A 25,186-nucleotide genomic window follows, 5' to 3' on the forward strand; every position below is an offset into this window, starting at 1 on the left:
TACAGTCTTCTCAAGAACAGCCCTTCTCAGTTTTGTTCATACTGTATATAAAACAAGATTGTGAAAAAAGTCTTCTTGCATGGATAGAGACAACAGAAAATATGGCATTTCATTATTCATTGAGAAACACATCGCCTGACACAGTATAAATGTGCATTAAAGAGATGAGTGTATCCATGAACTGCTATGTAACAGAATAGATGAAAGGGGCTATACAATGACCATAAAAATGTGTTTACTCCTAGCATTACTTTTATGCTTTTAATCACAATATAGAATCTTAATGCAATTTACTATGACTTGAGTGACACATTACATTTAAGGCCAATATAGTTACTATTTATCTCATTAAACCAAATAAACTGTCTTACATTGGGTCCTCAATTTCTAACACATGGTATTGCAAATAAAAGCCACATACTAAAGATAAGAAACCATCATGCAGTGTCACCTTGACTGAAAATAAACTAACATTTATTAATAAGATGAGAATATGGGACAGAGTAAAGTTGAAAAATCTTGTACAGTAATGTGAAGCAAATAAATCCATTTCGATGTACAGATTTATATTAGTATATTTGTGGTATTAGGGTTTTATCCACAGCTCAAGTTTAATTTATTTTTAATTATTTCGTTTATCTTGTTTTCTTTTTGTATGCATTTTATTGTTCTTCAATTGGTACTACTTTGTTGAATAAAGTTAACTATTTACAGTGTATTTATTAATCATTTCTTCTGTGTGTCTTGTCGTTTATAGGTGAAACATAAGGGGGCGAGCCTTCCTGATGTCACAGCCTCATATAAGATGGGGTTTTGCACAGCATTATTAGTGGGACATTGTGGCTTGTTCTTCTGTTTCTTCGGCTGCTTTTTCATCTTTGGTTATTAAATTGCTTTTTCTTTGTAATTTTCTGGTTGCAAACTTTGGCTCTTTCTAAAGGATTTACCTTTCTAGATTTCTGATTTGGTTTTGTTTGTTTAGGTTTGGCTTTGTAAGTCATGTCATTTTTTGACTCTACTTATGGCCCGTATTTTGTTAATATATATTTTGTTAAATAGAAAAAGGAACTTTGTTTTGGTTATTTACTAGCAGGAGTTTATTCACATTTCCCTCATCCCTTCATTTGATATTTGAAATATTTTTCTTTATTGTGGTACTTTTTTATTCATGCAAGCTGAGAAGCCAGATTCTTCTATTGGAGGCCAGACTTATTACTAGGCTGCATTTGGAGGCTAGTTTTTGGGTAAACCTCGGCCTTTAGTTTGGTGTAGATTAGCCAAATCATAACCATAGGTGGTAATTTACCAGTGGGTTCAGGAACCATAATGAAACTGAAAAAGAAAAGTAAGTGCAACCATCATGTGGAAGACAAAAGACATTACGATAAATGGTTAGGCAAAAACACAATCATAAAAGGGACAGAGCTCTGCTTAAATACAAATACGTCAGTCATCTTGTCACAGTCTGTAGCCAAGAAATTGCATTAGGGAATGCGAAAATACTGAGACTGCAATGTTAAAGGTGTGCCAAAAGACGAGTCCCAGGGAAGATGTGATACTAGGCTCTTCCTATCTTAGAAGCCACAGATGGTACACATTTTTTCTGTGCCATTATATTAGTTTTGCTTGTCTGTGACTATCTGTCTTATCAAAGGGTTTACTCTATTTTTGGAGGATGTGCTGTTCATAATAGATCTACAAAGGTGTGATATAAACCTAAATTATTTACTGTGCCTTGTACGATTTCATTGCCTTCCAAGTTTTCTTTTTTCTTAACTTATTATGGATTTACATTTAATGTTTTTATGGGGTAGTTTTTCTTAGGAGTCATAACAATGAGTTTAGAACTTCTTACAGGTAGGCCTATTAAAATAATAATGAAGCAATATGGGAATTTTGAACAAACAATCTGGAAGATGTATGAAGTCAACATAGGCTAAAAAACCTAAATAAAATGGATAATTGTGTCCCAATCGTTTTTTGTACGATCTTACTTAACCAGATCTCATGTAAAATAATTACCCAATGAAATCTTTTTTCTGCTCCATATTTTTTGTTGTGTCCTTAATAGTAGTGACAACATCCATCCATCCATTTTCCAACCCGCTGAATCCGAATAGGGTCACGGGGGTCTGCTGGAGCCAATCCCAGCCAACACAGGGCACAAGGCAGGAACCAATCCTGGGCAGGGTGCCAACCCACCGCAGTAGTGACAACATATGCATGGTAAATTTTTAATTTCTTTTAGTTTTTAATAATCTGGATAAATCCATCCATCCATTATCCAACCCGTTATATCCTAACTACAGGGTCACCGGGGTCTGCTGGAGCCAATCCCAGCCAACAAAGGGCACAAGGCAGGATAATCTGGATAAATCAGTTTTGAAAATATATTATCTTAAATTTAATCATTTGAAGGAATCTTTCAAAATGTCTAGTGGGGAGAACTGAATATGTTTTAGAGACACTGAAGCTGAGAGTATATGCAATTAAAATTTGCAGCTTCCACTTTAGTTATCAGAGAACAAGCACATTCTGCAGCTGCCAGCCTAATTGGTATAGGACTCAATTATCCAACATAATTTTTTGATTTTGAGTTTTATGCTGGAATTTACTCTTTTGTTATATAACCCTTTTCCCTGCCTTTTACTGTAGTGACAATTCTCTGCCAAATGCATGCAGATTTTTTATATCTGCACTGATTATAGTATTAATAATATATGAAATTCAGCACTTTAATATTAATATCAGTTTTTGTCTTGTATGGATGCATTGAATTTAGATTCACTAAAGTCAATTCACCCATTAACCCAGAAAAAAAGCCTGGACTGAAGATGGTGACAATAACATTTTCTGTCTTCTTTTATTGTCATCCTTTGTTGCTTAAAATGGAGATTCTGCCAACTACACAAAGCATTGAAAAGTAACTGAGCCTAAAACCTCTAGAGACGCCTCTCTCTTTCTCTCTTATCTTTAAAGCATTTAAAAGAATTACAGCTGATCACTCTGGTGCAGCCAAAAAGTTTTGGAAACTGTGTGAAAAATGGGATTCAGTGATGTTCCTGTTTACCGTATTATACAGTATTGTCAAAAATAGCTATCAATTAGAATCTTCTGCATTATTCATTCACGCTATTGTACTACAGGAAAACAACAGCAGGTTATCAGTTCTTCTTTAGACTCTTTTAATATTCTGCCACAAAAGAAAGATATTAAGAAACTAGAGAAAAGCACATTATTTCAAATAGTAAAATAGAGTTGTCATTGCCTATTGATTACCATCAAATTATTTACAATCTTTCAATTCACACTTTATTTATGTAAGATTTCTTGCTAAACTGAACCCTTTCATAATTTATAAAGGACTGTAACAAAAAAGCTGCCACATACAGTCTACAGAAACAGTGTTAGTTGTTATGGAAACGGGAGAAAAAAAGAATAGTGAGTAGGATGTTGTTGTTTATAGAAAAGAAAAAGAAAAGAAATAATAGCCTCAAGTTCAAAGTTACGCTCACTCATTAAATGCATTTTATTACTATTATAAAAAGAAATACTTTGAAGATTTCTGCCCGTTAAATCTGTTTTCTTGGTCTGTTTTGAAAGGTATGAATACATCTTTGAAAATAATGTAGAACAACAGAAACATGTAATTTGTGCCCATTTAATTAAAATACTCCTGCCATGTCTTTTTCTTTGCTAAAAGAGATTGATTTGCCATCTGCTCATAAGAGTAACCTTATCCGTCTTTTTTTTTTTAAGTAGGTAATACAGATCCTTTAGAACTTACTGTTCTTCATAAATGATTAATGTCAGCCTACAGTATTAATTTCCATATATTTTAAAGCACATGCCTAGATTGGTAAATGATTGTTTATTTCACAGAGAGACACTTGTGCTCTCCGGCCAAGTGAGGCACAAATCTATAGTGTCAGTAAAGAAAAGGACAATCAGTGCTTGACGTACTATATATATTATTTTTTTTAATTATAAATTTAATTAGGTAAAACATAATCGGCTCCTCCGTTTCTTTTGAAATTTAAGTTTACATATCGTCTACCTTAAATTCTATATTTATATAAAAACATGCCATTTTTGATAGCAGACTGACCAACCAATTTAAAATGTTATTTCTGTATTATTAAAAAAGCTCTTTACTGTCTTAAGCTTTTTATGCCACTGAAATTGCAGAATAACACTAAGACTTTTCTCTCCAAGCTTGACAGTGATTGCATTTCATTCTGTCGCTTCACTTTCAATGCACAGTAAGTTCACTTCAGCTTTAATGAGGCCAATTTGTACAAAAGAGAAACTATAAAGCCATCCATCCGTCCATTTTTCATTCCTTTTAATGACCGTGACGGCCGAAGCCTGCTGTCCATTTATTTACTGAACATCCTTTCTCAACAAAAGTGTCAGAGCCTGTCCTGGTAGCAATGAGTGTAAGGCAGGAATCACCAAAGTGAAATGCAGAATTCACAAACATTCACAAAAGTCTCCAACAGTAGCAATAGCATATATCTGGAATGAGAGACAAATCTTAAAAAAGATAAATAAAATAATCAGACTGCAAATAAGATACATTATAATGCATACACTCCCCAAACTATTTCATTATCAAATGTGTAGGTACACCAACAGGGACCAACTGAAATGTAAATAGGGGAATGGTTTAGATGTGGCACAGTCACTTACACCTTTTTCTTTTCTGCTCTCTTGACCCCGAAAAGAAGCTGTAACCTTGTCTTAGGCTTCATCCAGTCTCATCTAGTCCTATGCCACACACGACCCCCTGAAGAAAACATTGGCATCAGTTACAAACCAACCACAGACAGAAGCAAATGGATGCTGCAAACTCTGTGATTTTTCTGAAAACCTTCAGTAGCCGAACTAAAAAGCAGAGCAATCGCTTGGTACCTCAACATTTTTTATATTTTTGTTTCTTAATCATTTGTACTATATAACAATTAAACACATACACAAGGCATTGTTTTAGTTTTGAAACAACCTCTCTCAAAGAAAAGAACATTAGTCTTTGAGAGGTGCATCCTTACAACCAAACCTCTAAATATTTCTCTCATACACACATTTAATCTTCAACAGCTACGGTTTTGCTTGTGTTTTTAATTTCTCACAGTTCTTGTCATTGAACATATTTACAGACCACTCACCTGGAAGTACAGCAAAAATAAAGTATGGTATCTTTTACCAGCACACATAACGAAAAGTTTGAGACGCATTCATTTCTATCAACTAAAAGAAACCACAGATTTGTGTGCATACCATATCTAATTTTGTGTATGCTTTGCAAAATAACAGAAGAGAATGCACAGTCCGCTGGGGTTTTATATATTATTTTACCATCAAGGAATGGTAAATCACATTGTATTTGTCCCATCATGACTATTTGCTGATGATCTGTAAAGTCACATCTGGCAGAATCACTTTGCCCCTTCTGGTTTGTGCTTTCAGAGATATGCTCGGACAGACTTGGATAAGAAACATCCATCTGATGCTTGAACAAATGTGCTTTCCAGCAAATAAAATATCAAAATCTCCTGTTTTATCATTAAAAACCCCAACTCTTTAGAATATTATATCTGCGAGTATTAGGAATTTATACACATACACTATATTGCTGAAAGCATTGGGATACCCCTCCAAATCATTGAATTCAGGTGTTCCAATCACTTGCATGGCCACAGGTATATAAAATCAAGCACCTAGGCATGCGGACTGCTTCTACAAACATTTGTGAAAGAATAAGCATGGTACCGTGATAGGATGCCACCTGTGCAATAAGTGCATTCATGAAATTTCAACTGTTAGTGGTATTATAACAAAGTGGAAGCAATTGGGATCAACAGGCAACTCAGCCACAAAGTGGTACGCCACTTAAAATTACAGAGCAGGGACAGCGCATGCTGAGGTGCACAGCGTGCAGAAGTCACCAACTTTCTGCAGAGTCAATAGCTACAGACCTCCAAAAGCTCAAGAGCAGTACGTAGAGAGCTTCATGGAATGGGTTTCCATGGCCGAACAGTTGGATCCAAGGCTTACATCACCAAGTGCAATGTAAAGTGTCAGGCATACACTGCCACTGGACTCTAGAGCAGTGGAGATGTGTCCTCTGGAGTGACTAATTACGCTTCTGGACGAGTCTGAGTTTGGTGGTTGCCAGGAGAACAGTACTTACTTGACTGCACTGTGCCAAGTGAAAATTTTGGAGGAGGGGGGTATTATAGTGTGGGGTTGTTTTTCAGGGGTTGAGCTTGGCCCCTTAGTTCCAGTGAAAGGAACTCTTAATGCTTCAGCATACAAAGCCATTTTGGACAATTTCATGCTCCCAACTTTGTGGAAACAGTTTGGGGATGGCCCCTTCGTGTTCCAACATGACTGCACATCAGTGCACAAAGCATGGTCAATAAAGAAATGGATGAGCAAGTCTGGTGTGATGGAACTTGACTGGCCAGTACAGAGACCTGACCTCAACCCAATAGAGCACCTTTGGGATGAATTAGAGAGGAGACTGCAAGTGAGCCAGGCCTTCTTGTCCAACATCAGTGCCTGACCTCACAAATGCTCTCCTCGAGGAATGCTCAAAAATTCCCATAAACACACTCCTAAAGCTTGTGAACAGCCTTCCCAGAAGAGCTGAAGCTTTTATAGCTGCAAAGGGTGGGTCAACTCCATATTAAAACCTATGTGTTAAAAATAGGATGTCATTAAAGTTCATGTATGTGTAAAGGCAGGTGTCCCAATACTTTTGGCAATATTGCGTATATATTTAATAGGTTCACAAACGTGCCCCACAGCAGTTATTAATTATAAGCAAACCAAACACCATTTAACCAAGAGGAAACAATTTACAACACCATGTAAAAGTGGAGACAAAATTCAGTACTTCCAGCATATTGTTATCTGTTGCAGGATCTCTGAACCCTGTTGTGTACTTCCACAGTAAAACAGTTCTGCTTCTGAAGAAAAACAGAATCACTCAAACCTTAACATTGAAATAAAAAATGTGCTTTTTCAGAAGGACAATGAAAATTTCTCACAATCATGGAACATGACTATAAATATGTAGAAGTGGCTGCAATTCATATACAATACTAGCCGTCCCCCGCGGCTCTGTCCACGTAGAAGTGAAACTCCTACTCCTGACATCACGCTTCCTCCTCCCCTCAGCCTCTAGCCTCTATCTCGGATTAGCGCCAATATATTGCTCTGGCAAGCAAACTCTCATTCTTAGTGCGATGAGAGAAGTCGCAAAATCAACCAGAATGTTCAAGCAAATTATAGAAAAAAACTCTGTCTGCATCCATTAAGTTGTTCTCTTGTTCGCTAGCTAAGCGGAGGTAAGGCACGTGGTAAAATTAAGATAAGGAAGAGTATTTGTCTCTACCTGACCTAGTGAATAAGCCCAGCTTACCTGTCCATCTAATATATAGTTTCATCACTTGTTTTTGCATTTCCTTTCTAAAATAACAATTGGAAACAATAGTAATATCCCTATGTAACAAAATAAATTAAAAAAACAACACTTCATTAGTCTCCTTTCTTAAAAAGAATCACTTTGTGAGGATTCAAGAAGAACTATTATGCTTTTGCTTTTCCACTCACAGCCAAAGATCTGGGGCTGCTGTGGATTAAATCTTCCTTCCTCTTCCCACTTTTCAAAGACAGGTGCTGTTATTAATTTATCAGTTTTACATTTCCTGTATACAACTAAGTGTGAATGAAAGTTGGGGTTTGTGTATGTGTGTGTGTGCGTGATATAATGGTATCCAGTGTTGGTTCTTACCTTGAACCTGATAGTACCTGATAGTAGGCTCAGGTACACAGTGACTCTGTAAAATAATAATAATAAGAAGAAGAAGAAGAAGAATACGTTTTAATTTCAAGGCGCCTTTGTAAACACCCAAGGATGCCGTACAAGCAATAAAATCATAGAATGAACAATAAGCAAACATGCATGTAAACATCTATGAAACAAAGTAAAATAAAAATACAGCCTAAGATCATATAGTGAATGCCAATCTAAATAAGTGAGTCTTAAGATGGTATTTGGAGCAATGTTATGGAGTGTTTTGAGGGTAAGTAAAAGAATTTTAAAATCAATGTGGAATTTTACAGGAAGTAAATGAAGTTGTTTAAGAGATGGAGTTATGTGTTGTATGGAGGGGGTCTAAGTTATAATATGGGCAGCTGAGTTCTGAACAAGCTGAAGTTTATGGAGAAGCTTATGCAGGAGACCAAAAAGAAGAGAATTACAATAATCACTGCGGAAAGTGCCAAACGTATAAGTAAGGGTTGCAGATGTGCAGTGCTATAGAAATGAAAAAAGATGACTGTGTAATATTATTGATGTGGGATTCAAAAGAGAGGGTACTATCAAAGATAACCCTGAAACTCTTAATCTGAAGGGAGGCAGAGACTTAGGTAACATCAATGTTAAGTGAGAAACTATTAGATTTCTATAAAGTGGACTTGGAGCCAATGAGGTGATAACTTCTGTCTTACGGCTATTGAGTTGAAGGAAGTTGGAGGAAAACCAAGATTTTATTTCAAGTAGACAGTCATTGAGGCAGGAAGGAAGAACTGAGTTGGGCTTTGTAGATATATAAAGCTGAGTATCACCTGCATAACAGTGAAAATTGATTCCAAATTTCTTAAAAATGCCACCTAAATGAAGTATATATATTATAAACAGTAAGGGGCCAAGCACTGTTCTCTGGGGAACACCACTAGTGACTAGGAGGTATTGTGATCGAGAGTTTTTTTAACAAACAAATTAGACATGTATGCAGTAAACCATATGAGGGGGTGTACCAATAATAATAATAAAATGTTAGCTAACCAGTTCAACAAAACACTGTATGATCCAGTATGAAAGGCTGCACTCAGATTGTGTAGGACAAGAATTATTGCTAAAAGCCTAGCATCAGCAGCAATTAATAGGTCATTAGTGACCTTTAACCTTTACCAAGGCTGTTTCCGTGCTATGTTTTGGATGGAAACCAGATTGAAAAATCTCAAATAAGCGGTTATCAGTGAGAAGGGCATTAACCTGTGTTGCAACTACTTTTTCACAAATTTTTTTTAACAAATATAATTATACACAACATTCAGGTCAGCACATGGTTTCTTTAAAATTGGAGTTATTACAGCTTATTTGAGGCATAAAGGAACAAAACTAGATGTTAAAGAGGACTGATCAGTTATAATGAAAAAAGTGAAGGCAAGCAGGGAGGCCTTTACCAATTGAGTAGGCATAGAATCAAGTTGACAAGTGGCAGATCAAGAAGATTTATGAGTAAGAGGTGTAATTTCAGTTTCAGTGGGAAATTCAAAAGTAGATAGCTAAGTAAAAGGAGGATTGGCTGAAATATTTAGATAAGAATTGTATGCTGTATGTATCGAAGACACTAGCTATTGGTTGATATTAGCAATTTTGGTTTTAAAAAAGATCAACAGTGCAGCACATATGAGATGGGAATATATCAGGAGGTGCCAGAATTCTGTTAAAAGTGGAAAACAAAGTTCTTTTGTTACTATCAGACATGATGTTTTTAGAGTAATTAACAGATTTAGCTGCAGATGATGCATCTTTGTACACACAAATGTGTTCACTATACATTTTTATGTGCACATTAAGTCAATTTTTTTTGAGACATTCTAAGTGTCAGCCGTTCACTCTAAGCTCAGGAGTGAACCAAGGAGCAGAGTGTGCAAAGAAAACAGCTCGGGTTTCTAGGGGTGCAAATATGTCCTAAAAGGCTATGGAATTTATCATTGTAGTAAGAAACCAATTCATCTGAAGCAAGTACATTTTGCAGGAATCATTGCGGGAAAAGTTATCAATTACAAAGCAGAAATATTTACATTTTTGTGAAATATTTATGTCAAAGCATAATTTTAAATATTTATGTCATAGCAGAAAAATGTATGAATGTTATATTATGATAACACATATAGCATTAAAACAGTGAGGTTGCCGAAAGCAGCCATGAAGAAAAAGCAATCCAGGCAAAAAGAATCCATGTCAGCAGTCCGTAAAGCCTTATCATGACGCTGACATCTATGCTGTATCTGCAGCTTAACCTGAGCAAAAACCCAGTCCTGAATACAAACAAGTGATAATCCAGCAATCAGGTGACACTTGGTAATTCAAGATTAAATTGATACATAGTCAAATGAGTCAGGTTTTAACTCCATATAAAAAACAACAATAATCAAACGATATAAACTATACAGGAGAGCAGCGGCAGTCACACATGCCAGTGTTCACTCAACAAGAATAATTGAGTGAAAGATCTATCTATCCATCTGTACATTTTACAACTTTACTAAAGCAGTGTCATGGTAAACCACAATGTGCACCAGCAGCTTTGAGGGAGATTCAAGATCCAAAACTGCATGGAGTGCCAGTCAATCACAGAGCACATTCTCAGACTAACTTCCCTTATTCACACCCAGACCAATGTACAGTGTCCTAACGTAACAATCACACATGAGGAATGATATAGTAAAACTACAGGGAAAAGTCCACAGAGATATGAGAAAAATGTGCACACGCTACATTGCTAGTAGCCAGGCCGCTATAATTGAAAATGTGCTTTCGGGAAATGGAGGGAAAAAGGATAAGGTACCTTACTAAATTCATGTGTTATGGCCAAATCTTCAGTTTATTCAACATATATACTGGTCTTCTTAACAAAGAGCGACTCAATACATTTGTACAGTACTTAAATCTCAGGATAGCCAAGTTTCCTTTAAGGCCCATAATAATTTGCACGATACAAAGCTAGCATAAAACTGAAAAGAAATTAGGCTACATCCCCAAATGGCATTTGAACTCATGTGTCTTTAATAATCATACTGCCACTTGCCCAGTTAAACCTGTAGTACAGAGTCTCCTCTTCACAGTAGAAAATGAGACTTACTTTTTTCACCACTGTTAAGCTGTGTTTGAAGCTGTTGATCTGTTAGGCTGTTACACAAGCTGGTGACCATCAGAAACTTGTCTTCCGATTGGGTTGTGACATTGGGTCTTCCAGATCTCTTCTCATCAGAGTTTCTTTCACTTTCCAATTGCCTTTGGATTATGTATCACACCATACTCACTGACAATTTAGATTTTTTTTTTTGCAATTTCTCTAAATTAGAGGCCTACACGTGTAAGTGTAACAATGCTCTGTCTCATTTAATTTGATAATTTCCATTTTCTTAACATTATCACTGTTATTTATAACTTTCTTCAGTGTAATATTGTCCAAATTGTACTTTAGAGGGTGTATTAACACAGCCTGTTCCAACTCTGCTTTAAGACAGACAGAGAGTTTTTAATTAATCAACAGAAGTTAGGACACGTGCAAATTGTTTGCTTCAATTTTCAAGGCTTAATTTACTTTAATTGCCGCAAAACATCTGCAGATTGTAACCTATTAATTGTTCCCTGAAGAAGCCCATTTATAATTTAATTTTTTATAAAAAATAAATTTAAATCTCAGGCAGTTTCCTTTTAGTTCATTCATTACATTTCAACTGATTAAAGTTGAAGAAAAACTGGAAAAACTGAAGTATTCTAAAACGTTTGAGTGGCAGTGTACATTTAATGGGCATTAGCCATTATTCCCTTTGTTAATTTTGCTGCACTGAAAGCCACAGCAGTGTTTTTTGAAACACTTCTTTTGAATATGTTTGCTAAAAGTACTTTATGAAATTATATTACCAGTCCAGCACGCTGCAGCATATGAAACTGTGCTGGCTGTAACAGAGTTATAGAACATGTGAAGGATGTCACTACTCACTTTGAAATAGCACAGTCTTCTCAGAAAAAAAGTCTGCTCTGCATTTTCTTATATTGTTCCTCTATTTTCCAAGACCAGTCCAGCTTGTCATTGATGTGCACCCTAATTATTTATAGCAGTGTAATACTATATCTACTGTATATTATTCCCTCCATATTATTAGAGGGGATAATGCTGACTGTAACAGCGTTCTGTTAACTCTAACTTAGTTGAAATCACCATTAGTTTAATTGAATCAGTATGCAATTTAGGTGTTACTTTTGACACTAGCGTGTCATTTAAAACAGACCTTAAAAATTATTCATAACATGTTTTTTTCCATCTTAAAAATGTACTGAGAAATTAATTCATGCATTTATTTCTATCAGGACTGACTACTACAATGCGTTATTCAATGGCTGTTCAAATTGTCCTTGATGCAACTTTCAGTTAATTCAAAATGATGCTTCCAGAATTATTACACAAACCAGAAAGTATTAAACACATAACTCCAGTTCTCAAGTAATTACACTGGCTTCCAATTAAGCTTTAAGGTAATTTCAAAATTCTCCTTTGAACTTTTCAAATGGCCAAGTCCACGCTTACTTATCGGAGTTTATCATTACTTACAAACCAGAGCACACATTAAGATCTCAAGATTCCGGTCTGCTTATGATTCCAAGGATTAATAAAATAACATTTGGAGGTCAAGCTTTTAGTTTCAGGGCCCCAATGCTTTGGAATGATCTAGCTGTTAATATAAGAGATGCCCCTTCAGTCGAAACATATAAATTTAGGCTGAAGACTCACTACTTTAGTGTAGCATACCCTGACTAGAGCTGCTGATTAGCTGTGAATACTGAATTTCAGTTATTTGGTCATTTGCACAAAAATGTCAGTAATGCAACATTTTAAACCATTACTAACCCTCCTCTATTCTGTTTCTCTTCTCAGTATCCAGATGTAGCACTTAGTGCCACTGCACTACTGCCAGGCTTCTCTCTTGCACAGGGAAAAGTCACCATGGATAGAGGGGCATTGGAATCATCAGATGGAAAGATTACCTCATCATACTTGGCAGCCAGAACAACTAGAACAACCAGGCTAGGCCAAGGTCTCCAAAACTATGACTTTATTTTTCATTTGCTCTTTTACGATTTTAATCTCCACTGTTGTCAAATGGCCATAGTTCATCAATTAATTAATGGACAGATATTGTTGGTTTCCATTTATATTTATTTAGTTTCTGCCTTATTCATCTGTGTGTATTACTGTATTTATGTGTGGACCAGTTTGGTATTTAGTAATTAGCATAATCTGTACTTCTATTTTAACAGAATTATTCACAGCTCTCTGTGTATGCACTCAGTTAAGAGCACAATACAAAAATAAGTTGTATGGTATAGCTGTATATTCACTCCCTGAATAGTGACCTAACTAGAGGTCGGTTGTTGCGGCATAAGCCAAAAACCAGATCCCTGGTTGTGTTCTGTACATAAAACCTCCTATTTGTTTCTCTTCTGGCATTAAAAACTACGATTTGCATTTACATCCAAAATTTCATCAATTCATCCTGACAATACAGTTTTTGAAAATGTCCATCACAGAGGCAGTTTACTGGGCAGGCTAAGTGGCATTGGCCACAGATATGGACATTTTCATTTGTGGAAATGACAATGTGAGTGGGAATGTGGGAATGCAAAAAAAAATTCTGTCATCAAAATGCTGAATGGACACTGCCTACTCTTTCCTCAGTCTTTGCAACTGAGGAAGTGCGAACCAAGAGTTATCCCCCAACCAAAATGGTACAGCAAGTGATGATTTGTTAATAGCCTGTCCAAAAGGCCAAGTGGGGATTGTTGTCTTAACCACAAAATTTGAGATTACAGTAATTTGAGAGGTATTGAATGCCATGTGTAGGGCACCAGCTGGTCTGGCTATGCCCCTATTCCCAATCTAGATGTTATAGCTTTATTTCACAGACGTTTTGTGAAAGGACACAGGAGAAAAGAGCAAAAGACTCTGCAGAAAGCAAAGTGCATGTACAGTATGTGGTGAGGTGGAGAGGGTGGTATTGTGTGGTGAAATATTAGAATCATTTTTGGAAGATTATTGTTTATAGACAAAATATGTTACATACTGTTTAATAATAATGTAAGAAACAATAGTAGACTTGAAAGGAAATGCATTCTGTTGAAATCAGAACACTTTCTCTGAATTATTGTGAAAGGCCATAAGTACATTTACAAAGATGCTTTGAAGACTCATGGGCATTTCAGAATTACAATTTGAGGTTTATTCTACTGCAGTCCCCAAAATTGAACAACATAGTGTACAGTGCAAATGAAAAGAACATGTTTCACCTTATATTTTCCTTTCTTTTAAAGAAACAGCATTTGGCTCTATTGTTATCTGCATATTTCTTCAAAGTATCGCTTTTGATAAAAAGCAGAATTCATTTCATTTTCTGAATGATCCAGGAGTCAGAGCAGTCACCCTTAAATTTAAATAGAATTTTCCCTTTTTTGTTTAAGTTACTATTCTTATGATATGTAAAATTCATTTTCTTAGGAGGGCAAATTCCACCTATACCCAAATACAGACAGTATTACATGTGTGTAGTGAAAATTTGTTGGAAAGAACAAAAGAACAATTGGGAATAAAATACTCCCTGACAGTATTTGAAAAATACATTAAGATGCAAAAATTCACTTAGCTGACTGAAAATTGAGTTTCCCAGGATGTTAGCAAAATAGGAAAATTGAAAATGTATCCCATAAATGTAAATTAATGATTTTATAATTTACAGTAATGTATAGTATAACAATTTCTTAAGCTCAATTGAGTTTTAATATTTCTCAGTAGGCATTCTAGAAAATTAATATATTTTATAAAGTGTAAGATCTAAAAATGTAGAGAAAGGGGACAAAGTGGCAAATGGTATAGCATTGTTCTGTCAGAGCACCATAGTGTTATTCAGTGCCATTCTTTTTCATTTTTCCCCAGTACCCCAAACATGTGATAGTAAAGTAATTTGCCTAATATTATCCTGATATTTGTAAGTGTAGGCATGGGCATGGATGTAATGTAATGGTAACTCATATAGAAATAGTTTTTAAGGAACCACAGTCTATCAGAGCTGCTAAGACTGAACATGTGGAGTCATGAGACAAACAATTATTGAACAATCAAAGTTTTGGAACTGGGGTTGTTGTCAACAGGGCTTAGGTTATATTATGAATGTTCTTTAAAACTCTCTAAGCAAGCCTTTCCATTTTCCAAATTCAAAAAAATGAGCAAGTCAGTTACCACTAGCCTATAAAAGGTGGTTTCTTGACTCTTCCAGTTAAGCAAGATAAATCTAGGTGCGAGTTGTGTGGTATTGCCTATTAGAATTAGTTTGTTCTTTTCCACTTTAAGTATATCTGAGAATATACCAAATATAGATATTAATGGGTTAGGAGTGATTATGACGCTACGACTGCCTGTTAAATATTTAAAGAATAACGTTAATTTGGTGCACTCCTAAAACATGTGGCCCGGTGACACTAGAGCTAAATTGCAATGCTAACAGATTGGATCTTGCCATGGATATAGTTAGGAAAATTTTAAGCGACATAAGTGTGACTGGTGAAAGATTTTAAGTTGAATTAATTGAAAGATCCTTTTCCTACCATACTCTAGGATTGTTGAAGGGAAGGGTCTTTAAATGTTTTTATATATTGTTGAGATGTTGTCTGAGTCTTCAAGACTGATCAGTATTTTCTCTGGAATATAAATGAGTGGAAAGTGTGGGAAATTTATAGATAGATAGATAGATACTTTATTAATCCCATGGGGAAATTCACAAAATCCAGCAGCAGTTTACTGATACAAAAAACAAATTTAAATTAAAGAGTAATAAAAATGCATGTAAAGACAGATAATAACTTTGAATAATGTTAGCATTTACTCCCCTGGGTGAAATTGAAGAGTCGCATAGTGTAGGGGAGGAACGATCTCCTCAGTCTGTAAGTGGAGCAAGACAGTGACAATAGTCTGTCACTGAAGCTACTCCTCTGCCTGGAGATGACACTGTTAAGTGGATGCAATGGATTCTTCATGATTGACAGGAGTTTGCTTAGTGTCCGTCGCTCTGCTACAGATGTTAAACTGTCCAGTTTTATTCCTACAATAGAGACTGCCTTCTTAAAAAGTTTGTCCAGGCATAAGACGTCCTTCTTCTTTATGCTGCCTCCCCAGCACACCACCGCGTAGAAGAGGGCACTCGCCACAACCGTCTGGTAGAACATCTGCAGCATCTTATTGCAGATGTTGAAGGACGACAACCTTCTAAAAAAGTATAGTCGGCTTTGACCTTTCTTACATAGAGCATCAGTATTGGCAGTCCAGTCCAATTTGTCATCCAGCTGCACTCCCAGGTATTTATAGGTCTGTACCCTCTGCACAAAGTCTCCTCTGATGATCACGGGGTCCATGAGTGGCCTGGGCCTCCTAAAATCCACCACCACCTTGGTCTTGCTGGTGTTCAGGTGTAAGTGGTTTGAGTCACACCATTTAACAAAGTCTTTGATTAGCTTCCTGTACTCCTCCTCCTGCCCACACCTGATGCAGCCCAGAATAGCAGTGTCATCAGCAAACTTTTGCATATGGCAGGACTCCGAATCGTATTGGAAGTCTGATGTATATAGGCTGAACAGGACCGGAGAAAGTACAGTCCTCTGCAGCGCTCCTGTGTTGCTGACCACAATGTCAGACCTGCAGTTCCCAAGACGCACATACTGAGGTCTGTCTGTAAGATAGGTAAGGAGGTTTCTTTAAAAATATATATATAATTTGAAAATATTGGAAAAAATATGTTGCTGGGAAGTTAAATTTGAAGCATAATTGTTCATAAGCTGCAAACATATTAACTATATACAGTTATCTAAATGTCTTAATCCTAAATGTTTTACAAAGATTAAATAATGTGTAGGTTTCAGACGGTTGGAAAAGGTATTAACTGTATAGAGAAGCAACAGTTAAAAGCTTCTCTGCCTTGAAGTACATTCTGCATTGGATCCACATTCTGAGTAACTTGTAGATGACTGCATTATTGGTATATTGACAAAAATTAGGATTTACTGGGGCACAAAGCAGGGTGTATGAAGAAATACAGTGAGATTTGATTTTGGTTGCTGAAAGGCAGGTGTAATTTCATTCATTTGTTCCTTTCTCCCCTTCTTTGTTGTGTGTATATTTTCCACCCAGTAATAGGTAATGCCATGCCACCTTCTTCATTTGGTTTTTGTAGAGTCACCTTTTAAGTGCATGGATGCCTCGAATTCCAAATACAGTAAATGGGGTTAAAATTGAGACTAGTTTCTTAAGAATAATTTATTGATATATATAGGGATGCTTTGAAATAGAAGTTTGGGTATTTTTATTCAAATTCATTTTGAATCCAGAGGGCTTTTGAAATTTTGCGTATTCATTAAGGACTAATGGTAAATATATTTGTCAGTCTGATATATAAAGTATCATCTGCATATAGTTACATTTTCTGTTTGAGTACTTCTCTGATAAACTAATTCATCTTTGATGTATTATAAAAATGAATGGCCAATGCCTCATTAGCTGTTGCCAAAAGTAATGGTGATAGAGGATACCCTTCTTTTAGTTTGAAAAAGTTTAAGTTCATGTTGTTAACACTAGAATTACCAAAGCCTATGAAAAAACTTTTAATTCCAGCCCACCTTAAATTCCTTTGCAGCTGTCCGTCAGCATCTTTTGTCTTGTAAATGTGTTGATCAACACAAGCAGCAAGAAGCCTGTTATACCATCCCCCCTACCGCTGCAGAAAGGGCAAAAAGTTCTCCCAGCTCAAGCCTTTGATGCTAAATAAATGCAAAGAATTATTATTATCTTGGAGTGAAGTAAGGGACTTTTAGAGGGTAAATAATAGTTATTTGGAACACATGCATTTCATGTGTGTTCCGTGTCTACAACAATCTAAACACATCATTAAAACAGAAACATTTTTAATGTTTTAGTAATAAATGACAAAATGTAGACATGAACTGTATAATGTGTGAAGCCTGGAATCCAAATATCAAATAAACAATTTCACAAAAGGTACAAGGATAATATGACATCTCCGTGGTGCAGCTGTAAGAATTACTCAGTTATAATCAAAAGGCCACCAGTTCGATTCTGGCTGCCTCACAAATTTACTGTTTTGAGTAGTGAGCTGCTCTTATTGTTAATATTATACAATAAAAACATACATTTGATTTGTGTCTGTAACAGGCGGTGTAAATTTATAGCGCTTGTAAAAGTTAGTGTTTTTGTTTTTAACTTTTATTCTCTCAGTCTCCACATTTTGGTGCATTGTGGTGTTTCTTTCATACTCCAGGACACGCAGAGGAAAGAATAGTACAGAGAGGTCGGTTCCACGCTAATTGTAAACATCAAATTCAAATGTTAACAGTTCCCACACACCCAAGGACCTTCCTTCTTATATTTACGACATTTGTACCTGTTGCAATGTACACACTTCTCTCTATGCTGTGGTTCCTATTACATTGAAGGGGCACCTGACACTGACTGAATTGGATTTCCTGGGGGAACCAGCAGACTTGGAACAAAAGCTTGTTGCATCCTATTCTTCTTTTTCCATTACATTTTCTTGTAAGAACCGACAACGAAGTTCCTCTGCAAGGTGAGCAAAGAACACTCTTCTTTTCTCAGTGGTCCTTGTGCAATGCCTTGTATTGTACATGTGCATTGATCATCGCTAGGTCAAGCATGCAGTAGCACACAGCAACCGGCCACCTGTGTTATCCTGCTCACACTGAATAAGGTCACGCCTTCTGGTCCATGATGTTAACGCAGCACCAGGGAAAAAAAGACAGACAAATATATGTGACATAAAGTGAAGTACAAGAATATACTTCAAACTGGTAAATATTGGTATATAACTATTTAAAGAATTGTTGACATAAAGAATCATATATAATATAAAAACCATTAATTTTAAAGTAAATAAGAAGAAGCCAGACAAGTAAAAAACAGGTGGAGGTCCATGCAGTCCAGACCTAACCCCCGCAGAAGAGTTGGCTCTCCAGCAAAATACCCATCACTCTGTTTCTGAGGGCATTTCAGGGGGAGGCTCCTCCTCAGAACCAGTGGCAGGATGCAGTGGTCACTTCGTTTCAGGTAAAGGATGGTCATTGCATATATTTGTCCTCAAAGTGTGCCATAGGTATGTTCCATATAGCCCTCTTTTTATTGGGTCAGTTGCAGGGAATGTCATATCCCTAGAACCTGTGTCTGACCAGCAAGATATTGAAGAAGGTCAAATATTTGATGAAGACACTGTGTCTGATTATTCATCAGGAGGAGAGGTAAATTTTCCAAATAATTTTTGCACAAACTCCACTCTGATCATTCCCATGTGCTAATCGTGATAAAACTATTTTGCAGGAGCCTGTAGCCATCACACATGTCCCTTTTGGAACAAAGCCAACATCAAAAAAAGGAGATGGCGAGGTTGGTTGAGCCATTTGTTGTACTTTATACAAAATGATTCAAAATGATATACTGTGTAAATATATAGAGGAAAAAAGGCATTTGTAATTGTGTATTTATCTGCAGAAAAAATGTGAGGGCTCTATACAAGAGATATCTTCAACAGAAAATCGCATACAGAAAACTAAAAATGAGAAAAATACAGCAGGACATGGAACTTCATGAACTGAGGACAACCAACATGATGTTGCAGATACAAATACTAGAAAAACAATTGGTAACAAAATTCTCTTATCTATTTCCCATATGTATATGTGTATGCATGAGTGTATCCTTAATTATGTTCTCCTTCTTACAGGCTGAAGGGTCATAATATACAATAAATAACTTTTGTGTGAAACCACTGTTGTCTTTTTCATTGAAAATATTGCGCCACAATTCTGTCTCTGGCAGCTCTGCCACTGGTTTGCTCAAGGTGCACTGGGTCAAGGTCATCATCAGGCTGCACCAAAACCTCAGGGACTCTTTTCTGATGGTCGCTATGTTGTGTAAGACAGAGCATGCAATAATTATGTCACATGCTCTGTCAGGTGCAACCCTCAGCCTCTTTAGACATTGACATCTCTCCTTCAGGTGGCCAAAAGTCATTTCAATTTGTGCCCTTTGTCCTAGGAAAGCTGCATTATATCGAGGTTGTGGACCAGGGTTGGGGTTAGGAAACGGGGTCATTAGAAAATGCCTACAGACATATCCCCTGTCCCCAAGCAGGATTCCATCATGATGACCTGTGGAATATGTAAAAATTGTGAATGCAATACACACATCACCATGATTTATAATTAGATTATTACCTTGTTCAAATGTCCGATTCAGTTGTGACTCCTTAAATATTATTGAGTCATGAACAGACCATGGCCATTTAGCCGCCACATTTGATACAAGGTAGGATGCATCACAGATCATCAGAGAATTTATAGCATGTAGGCCAAACAATTTTACTGTATGTTAACATGCCTATTGGCTATTTTCAACTCTTACAAAAAGTTACATTACCTGCACGTTAATATTGTGGAAGCCTTTTCTGTTTATGTAATCTGGCTCATTTGGAACTAATGGGGCCTTTATTCAGATCTGCGTACAATCCAGTGCCCCAATCACATTTGAAAATCCTGGGTAATGAGAATGTTAAGCTGATTGTGAGATTCTTTATGGAACTGTGGGTGTTTTTGCCTGTGTATTACCTACCTGCACTGGCATGAAACGCCTTTTTTATTGTCTGCACACGCAGGTGTCCAAGAAACACTATGAAAACCGGAAGGAAATATTTCAGAGCCAAACAAACTTTACGAATTGCCTGGCAAACTGCACTTTTAGATTGATTTTCCGCATCGCCTACAGTATATAAAAAAGTACCACTTGCAAACAACCTCAAAGCAATGCATACTGTCTGTGTGGTTGTGAGAGCCCGACTTCGTCTAATTTGACTTCGAATATAAGGTGCTAATAAATCTTTGAGGTACAATATTCCCTTTCAGCTAAAGTGGTATCTTTCAAAAAGAATTTCCTCTGGGAGCAATAAAGGATTTTGTAGATTGCACAAAACCCTCTCTATATGAAATTCTCTTTTTATAATTTGAGCACCAATATCAATTGGTCACTCATTCATGAACGGTGAAGCCATGACTGAATGAATTCCATGCATAGACACTGATTAACTGTGTGAGCTAATCCTTGTTTACATAGAACAAACCTGCTCCAAGCAGGTTTGAGGAATGGATGTGCTGCTATGACAACACATACAGCAAGAGTTTTGAAAAAAAAGTCAGAATTCAGTTCTTCTACACTAATAGTTTCAATCTATGGTATTTGTATTGTATAAAAAAACTTCTTAGATTGTGTCTCATCCTCTTTATACTGAGTGGAATATAAGGACTTATAGTACTAAGTAAATGTGCAAGTTTTTGTGATTGTATGATTTTATTTCCTGTTGCATTAGTTTCTGTTATTACATTGCAAACTTCCTGCATGCAGATTTATTGAAGTAAAATCTTATTAGCCTTCATTCTAATAATGTTGCAATTTAAAGAGAAGTTGTAAATTTTCTTTTGTTGTCAAGAGATAAATTTTTGATTTTAGAGCCTATTTTTCCTGTAAAGATTTGGTGTATTCATGATCGATTCTCAAAATCATAGTGATTAACTCTGATGCCTTCTTGTTCTCCAATGTATTTTTGTTAGAGAGATATAAAATAATATGTTCTCTTAAAAATGCCTTTAAAGTTTCCCAAAGTGTTCCTGAAGAAACCTCAGAGGATGTGTTAGTCTCCAACTCTAATCAATTTGTTTGGAGATGAATTCTGTAAAGTTCACATCTGCTAACAACAGGGGGTTAAGATGCCAGTTATGAGATGTTTGTGTGGGTCATAATGATTTGAGCTCCAAGATAAGGGGAGTGTGATCAGAGATAACAATACAGTCATACTTACAAGATTTAGTAGTAGGCAATAAAGTATTATCAATGAAGAAATAATCAAATATTGTGATGCAGCATTTTAAGCAAACAGTGTAAATCACTGACATTTTTGAGCACCATAGTCCATTATCTGCCAGTTCCTTTGATTACTGGTGAAAAAGAACAGTGGTCCATTTAAGTAGATTAGCACTATGACTGGTGAGAATGCTCCTAAAAACGTTGTCAATACTCCAAAATAACAAAGTAAAAACAGGATTTTAGAAATGTTGGCAAATATATTCATTGATGTGAGTACAAAATAAATTTAAATGATTTTAACACAACTGTATCATTCTCCTGATTCCATTATTAAAAGCAACTACTGCCATACACAGTCAATGTAATTGGCAGTCTCTCAAATACAGCGTTAGGGGATCTTGATACCTTAGATACAACATTTGGTTCATATAGCACTACAAAAAAAATAAAAAACTAAAAATACACAATCAACATAAGACAAAATTATAAAATAAAGAACAAAGATGGAGTATTCACTAAGAACTAATAGTAAAATACAAATAAAAAGAAAATAAAAGCATTCAATAACATAAATTACAAAGGAATACTCAATAGACCAGGGGTGCCCACACTTTTTCTGCTTGTTAGCTACTTTTAAAATGACCAGGTCGAAATGATCTACCTGCATTAAAAATATATACTGTATATTATTATATATATATATATATATACTGAGTATACTTTATACATAAAATATATGTTGTCGTACCATGCATAACTGAATAACCTTTATGATACAATAACAATTCAATACATTTATGGTCACGACAGTATTTGGATTTAATAATCTTCATGTGGGAAAAGGCTGACTCGCATAAATAAGTAGAGCCGAATAATGCAGTCAAGGAGATAGCACATTTCCTCATGTTTGGGTACTTTTCCTCTGTAAGTTCCAAAACTGTACAAGAGCCCCAGACTTCAGCTAAATGTCATTTTGTAGTGTCAAAATCTCATCCTCCACTGTAGAGGAGTTTCAGGTGAAACAGTGTTGCAATTTTTGATGTGGGTGAATCACCCTTAACATCTTCCCTACATGGATAGCAGTTAAATTGGCTCAAGTAAAGCGGAGTCTTGAAACCGTCTGTCAAAGTCTGACAGGCAATTTTCAATCTGCTCTGTGTAGCGTATGCTGTCAAGTTGAGCACACGCCGTCCATTGCGTCTCCAGCTCTGACGCGAGGTTTTGGATGTTCCCCAAGCTGCTGCAGCTTTGAGGACAGATGTTGCATTTTTCTTTTATCATTTCTCCATCTTGGAAGGACTTCTTATGCTTAATGATTGAGTGACTCACCCGGAATGACGCTTTGGTGTGTCTGACTTTGCTTTTGAATTCAGCTGAGTGAAAAATGACAGCTGTCTGATTAACTGCGATTTTAATTCCCTCTCCTTTCTCTTTCTTAGATCGCTTTTCGGAAGGAAGTCAGTTTCATACTGTAGTTTTTATGAACAGTTCGAAAGTGCCTTTCCACATTTTCCTACTTTGGAATAGCATTGATAGACTGACAGATCAGACAAACGCACTTCGATTGTGACATTGTGAGAAAATCCTCTTCCAATTCCACATCCAGCCCATGCCCTCCCCAAACAATTTTTTTTTTAAATCCCTTCTTTAGTCAATATAAATTGGCAGGCTAACTAGATCACAGCCGGAGTTTTGCAGTAGATCATGCGTGCAGGATGACCAGTGTGTTAGAAGAAAAGAGATCTCAGACTGGCCGCCCTGTATGTCAATAAAATGGCAAATGCCATAGGGAGAATATATGAATATATATTTGAAAATTATTTTTTTGAATGCAACGCAATCTACCTGCACTACCTTTGTGATCTACCGGTCGATCGCGATCGACACATTGGGCACCCCTGCAATAGATAATGAAATAAATTCAAGAAAGACCACATAAAGCCAGGGACAGAGACCTGGCATGACCATGATAGTTACTGTTTTTTTTTTTAATTTAGAAATATGTGGCTGGAGGACATAGTCTGAAATTATATTATTCATTTTTCAGTCAAATATATGTGATAGTCAACTATACCTTTCCTTTCAACCTAATTTTTTATCAAGCCTTTCACGGTTTTAATAATTTAAAGTAGGGGTCTACATGTTCAGTCCTGGAGGGCTGCTGTGGCAGCAGAGTTTTATTTAAACACAATTGTTTCATTCTTTGCAGAAGTAAAATTCATTATTTAATTTTATGGCTTTCATTCTGCAATGTCATTCTTACATTTTAAATTTAAAATAATGCAAAAGAAATAAATACTTGTATTGCCAACACTTTGTTTAGCAGATGAGGTCAATTTCTGTTTTATTTTTAGTTTCTATAAGCAAAACTTTACTGTTAACATATATAATATGAATATTTTAATTAAAAGAAAATGTACAACACCTTACTGTATTTCTCATTGTACAAATTGTTCATGGTCATTTCACTTGACTTAATTACATTTATTAATAATGTCTTATTTATGTTTAGCCCTTGTTCCTTTCATTCTGCTTTAGCAGTGCTTTTTTCCTCTTTTTATTATTCATTTTTAGTACAACCTATCAACATTGAGAACTGTAAGTGGCAAAACACACAATGATGATGAAAAGTGACCTTTACCATGTCATAATAAATGTGATTAAAACTTTTACATTTAATGCTGCCAGGTGGACACATATCATTCATTTGCATCCTTTTGTTTTTGTTTTTCTTTATTTTTCATCTTGCATTTTGTGGGTGATGAACCATTGATCCGGGGTACCATGGATACAAGATATGCACTGAATAATCTCATTGAAGATGTGTGGTCACATGAGTGGCATGTGCTGATGGGAACAAAAATAATGAAGGAACGCTGTATATAATATTAAGGAAAGGAAATATAAAGACTTAAAGAAAAAAATGTTTATTAAAATGTAGGTATATTTAATTGAACATAGTTTCTTTGAAAGAAGTTACTGTAGGCCAAATCTTTAATTTTTGTGTAAGAGGATGATAGTATAAATGTATTATTTCAGAAAAATGATTTGGTCACTTAAAATCAAAACATTTGTAAGCTATTTATTTAATTGAATGGACATTTAATATGAAGTAATTTAAAATAAATCTACAAGAAATTAAAGTAATTTAATTTCTTACTGACCCGGCACCTTGGAAGAACTCAACGCTTTGTTGTTTTTATCTGCTGTTTTCATTAGTGTATTAATGACAGAAACTATACGTAGAATTGTATTATATCAGTTCAGTTTTTTTATTTTTTTTTATTTTTCATATGGTATGATTTACAATTTATAAAAATGTTACTATATTATACAAATAAAGTAGAAAATCCTTTGTAGTCATACTCTAATGTGATTGTTCACAGCTAATAACTTTA

At 35.8% G+C, this 25,186-nt stretch overlaps 1 long non-coding RNA gene across 1 annotated transcript in view; it reads left to right on the forward strand.

Annotated features, from left to right (window-relative positions):
• LOC120518126 overlaps window positions 1–12,852 on the forward strand; it is a 47,487-nt gene extending 34,635 nt beyond the window's left edge. Inside the window, exon 3 of the long non-coding RNA XR_005631184.1 lies at window positions 12,744–12,852. This is a non-coding gene — a long non-coding RNA (uncharacterized LOC120518126). The remainder of the gene's footprint in view (window positions 1–12,743) is intronic.
• The last annotated feature ends 12,334 nt before the right edge of the window (window positions 12,853–25,186 follow it).

The sequence above is a fragment of the Polypterus senegalus genome, chromosome 1 (genome assembly GCF_016835505.1).
Source record: "Polypterus senegalus isolate Bchr_013 chromosome 1, ASM1683550v1, whole genome shotgun sequence".
Taxonomy (NCBI): domain Eukaryota; kingdom Metazoa; phylum Chordata; class Cladistia; order Polypteriformes; family Polypteridae; genus Polypterus; species Polypterus senegalus.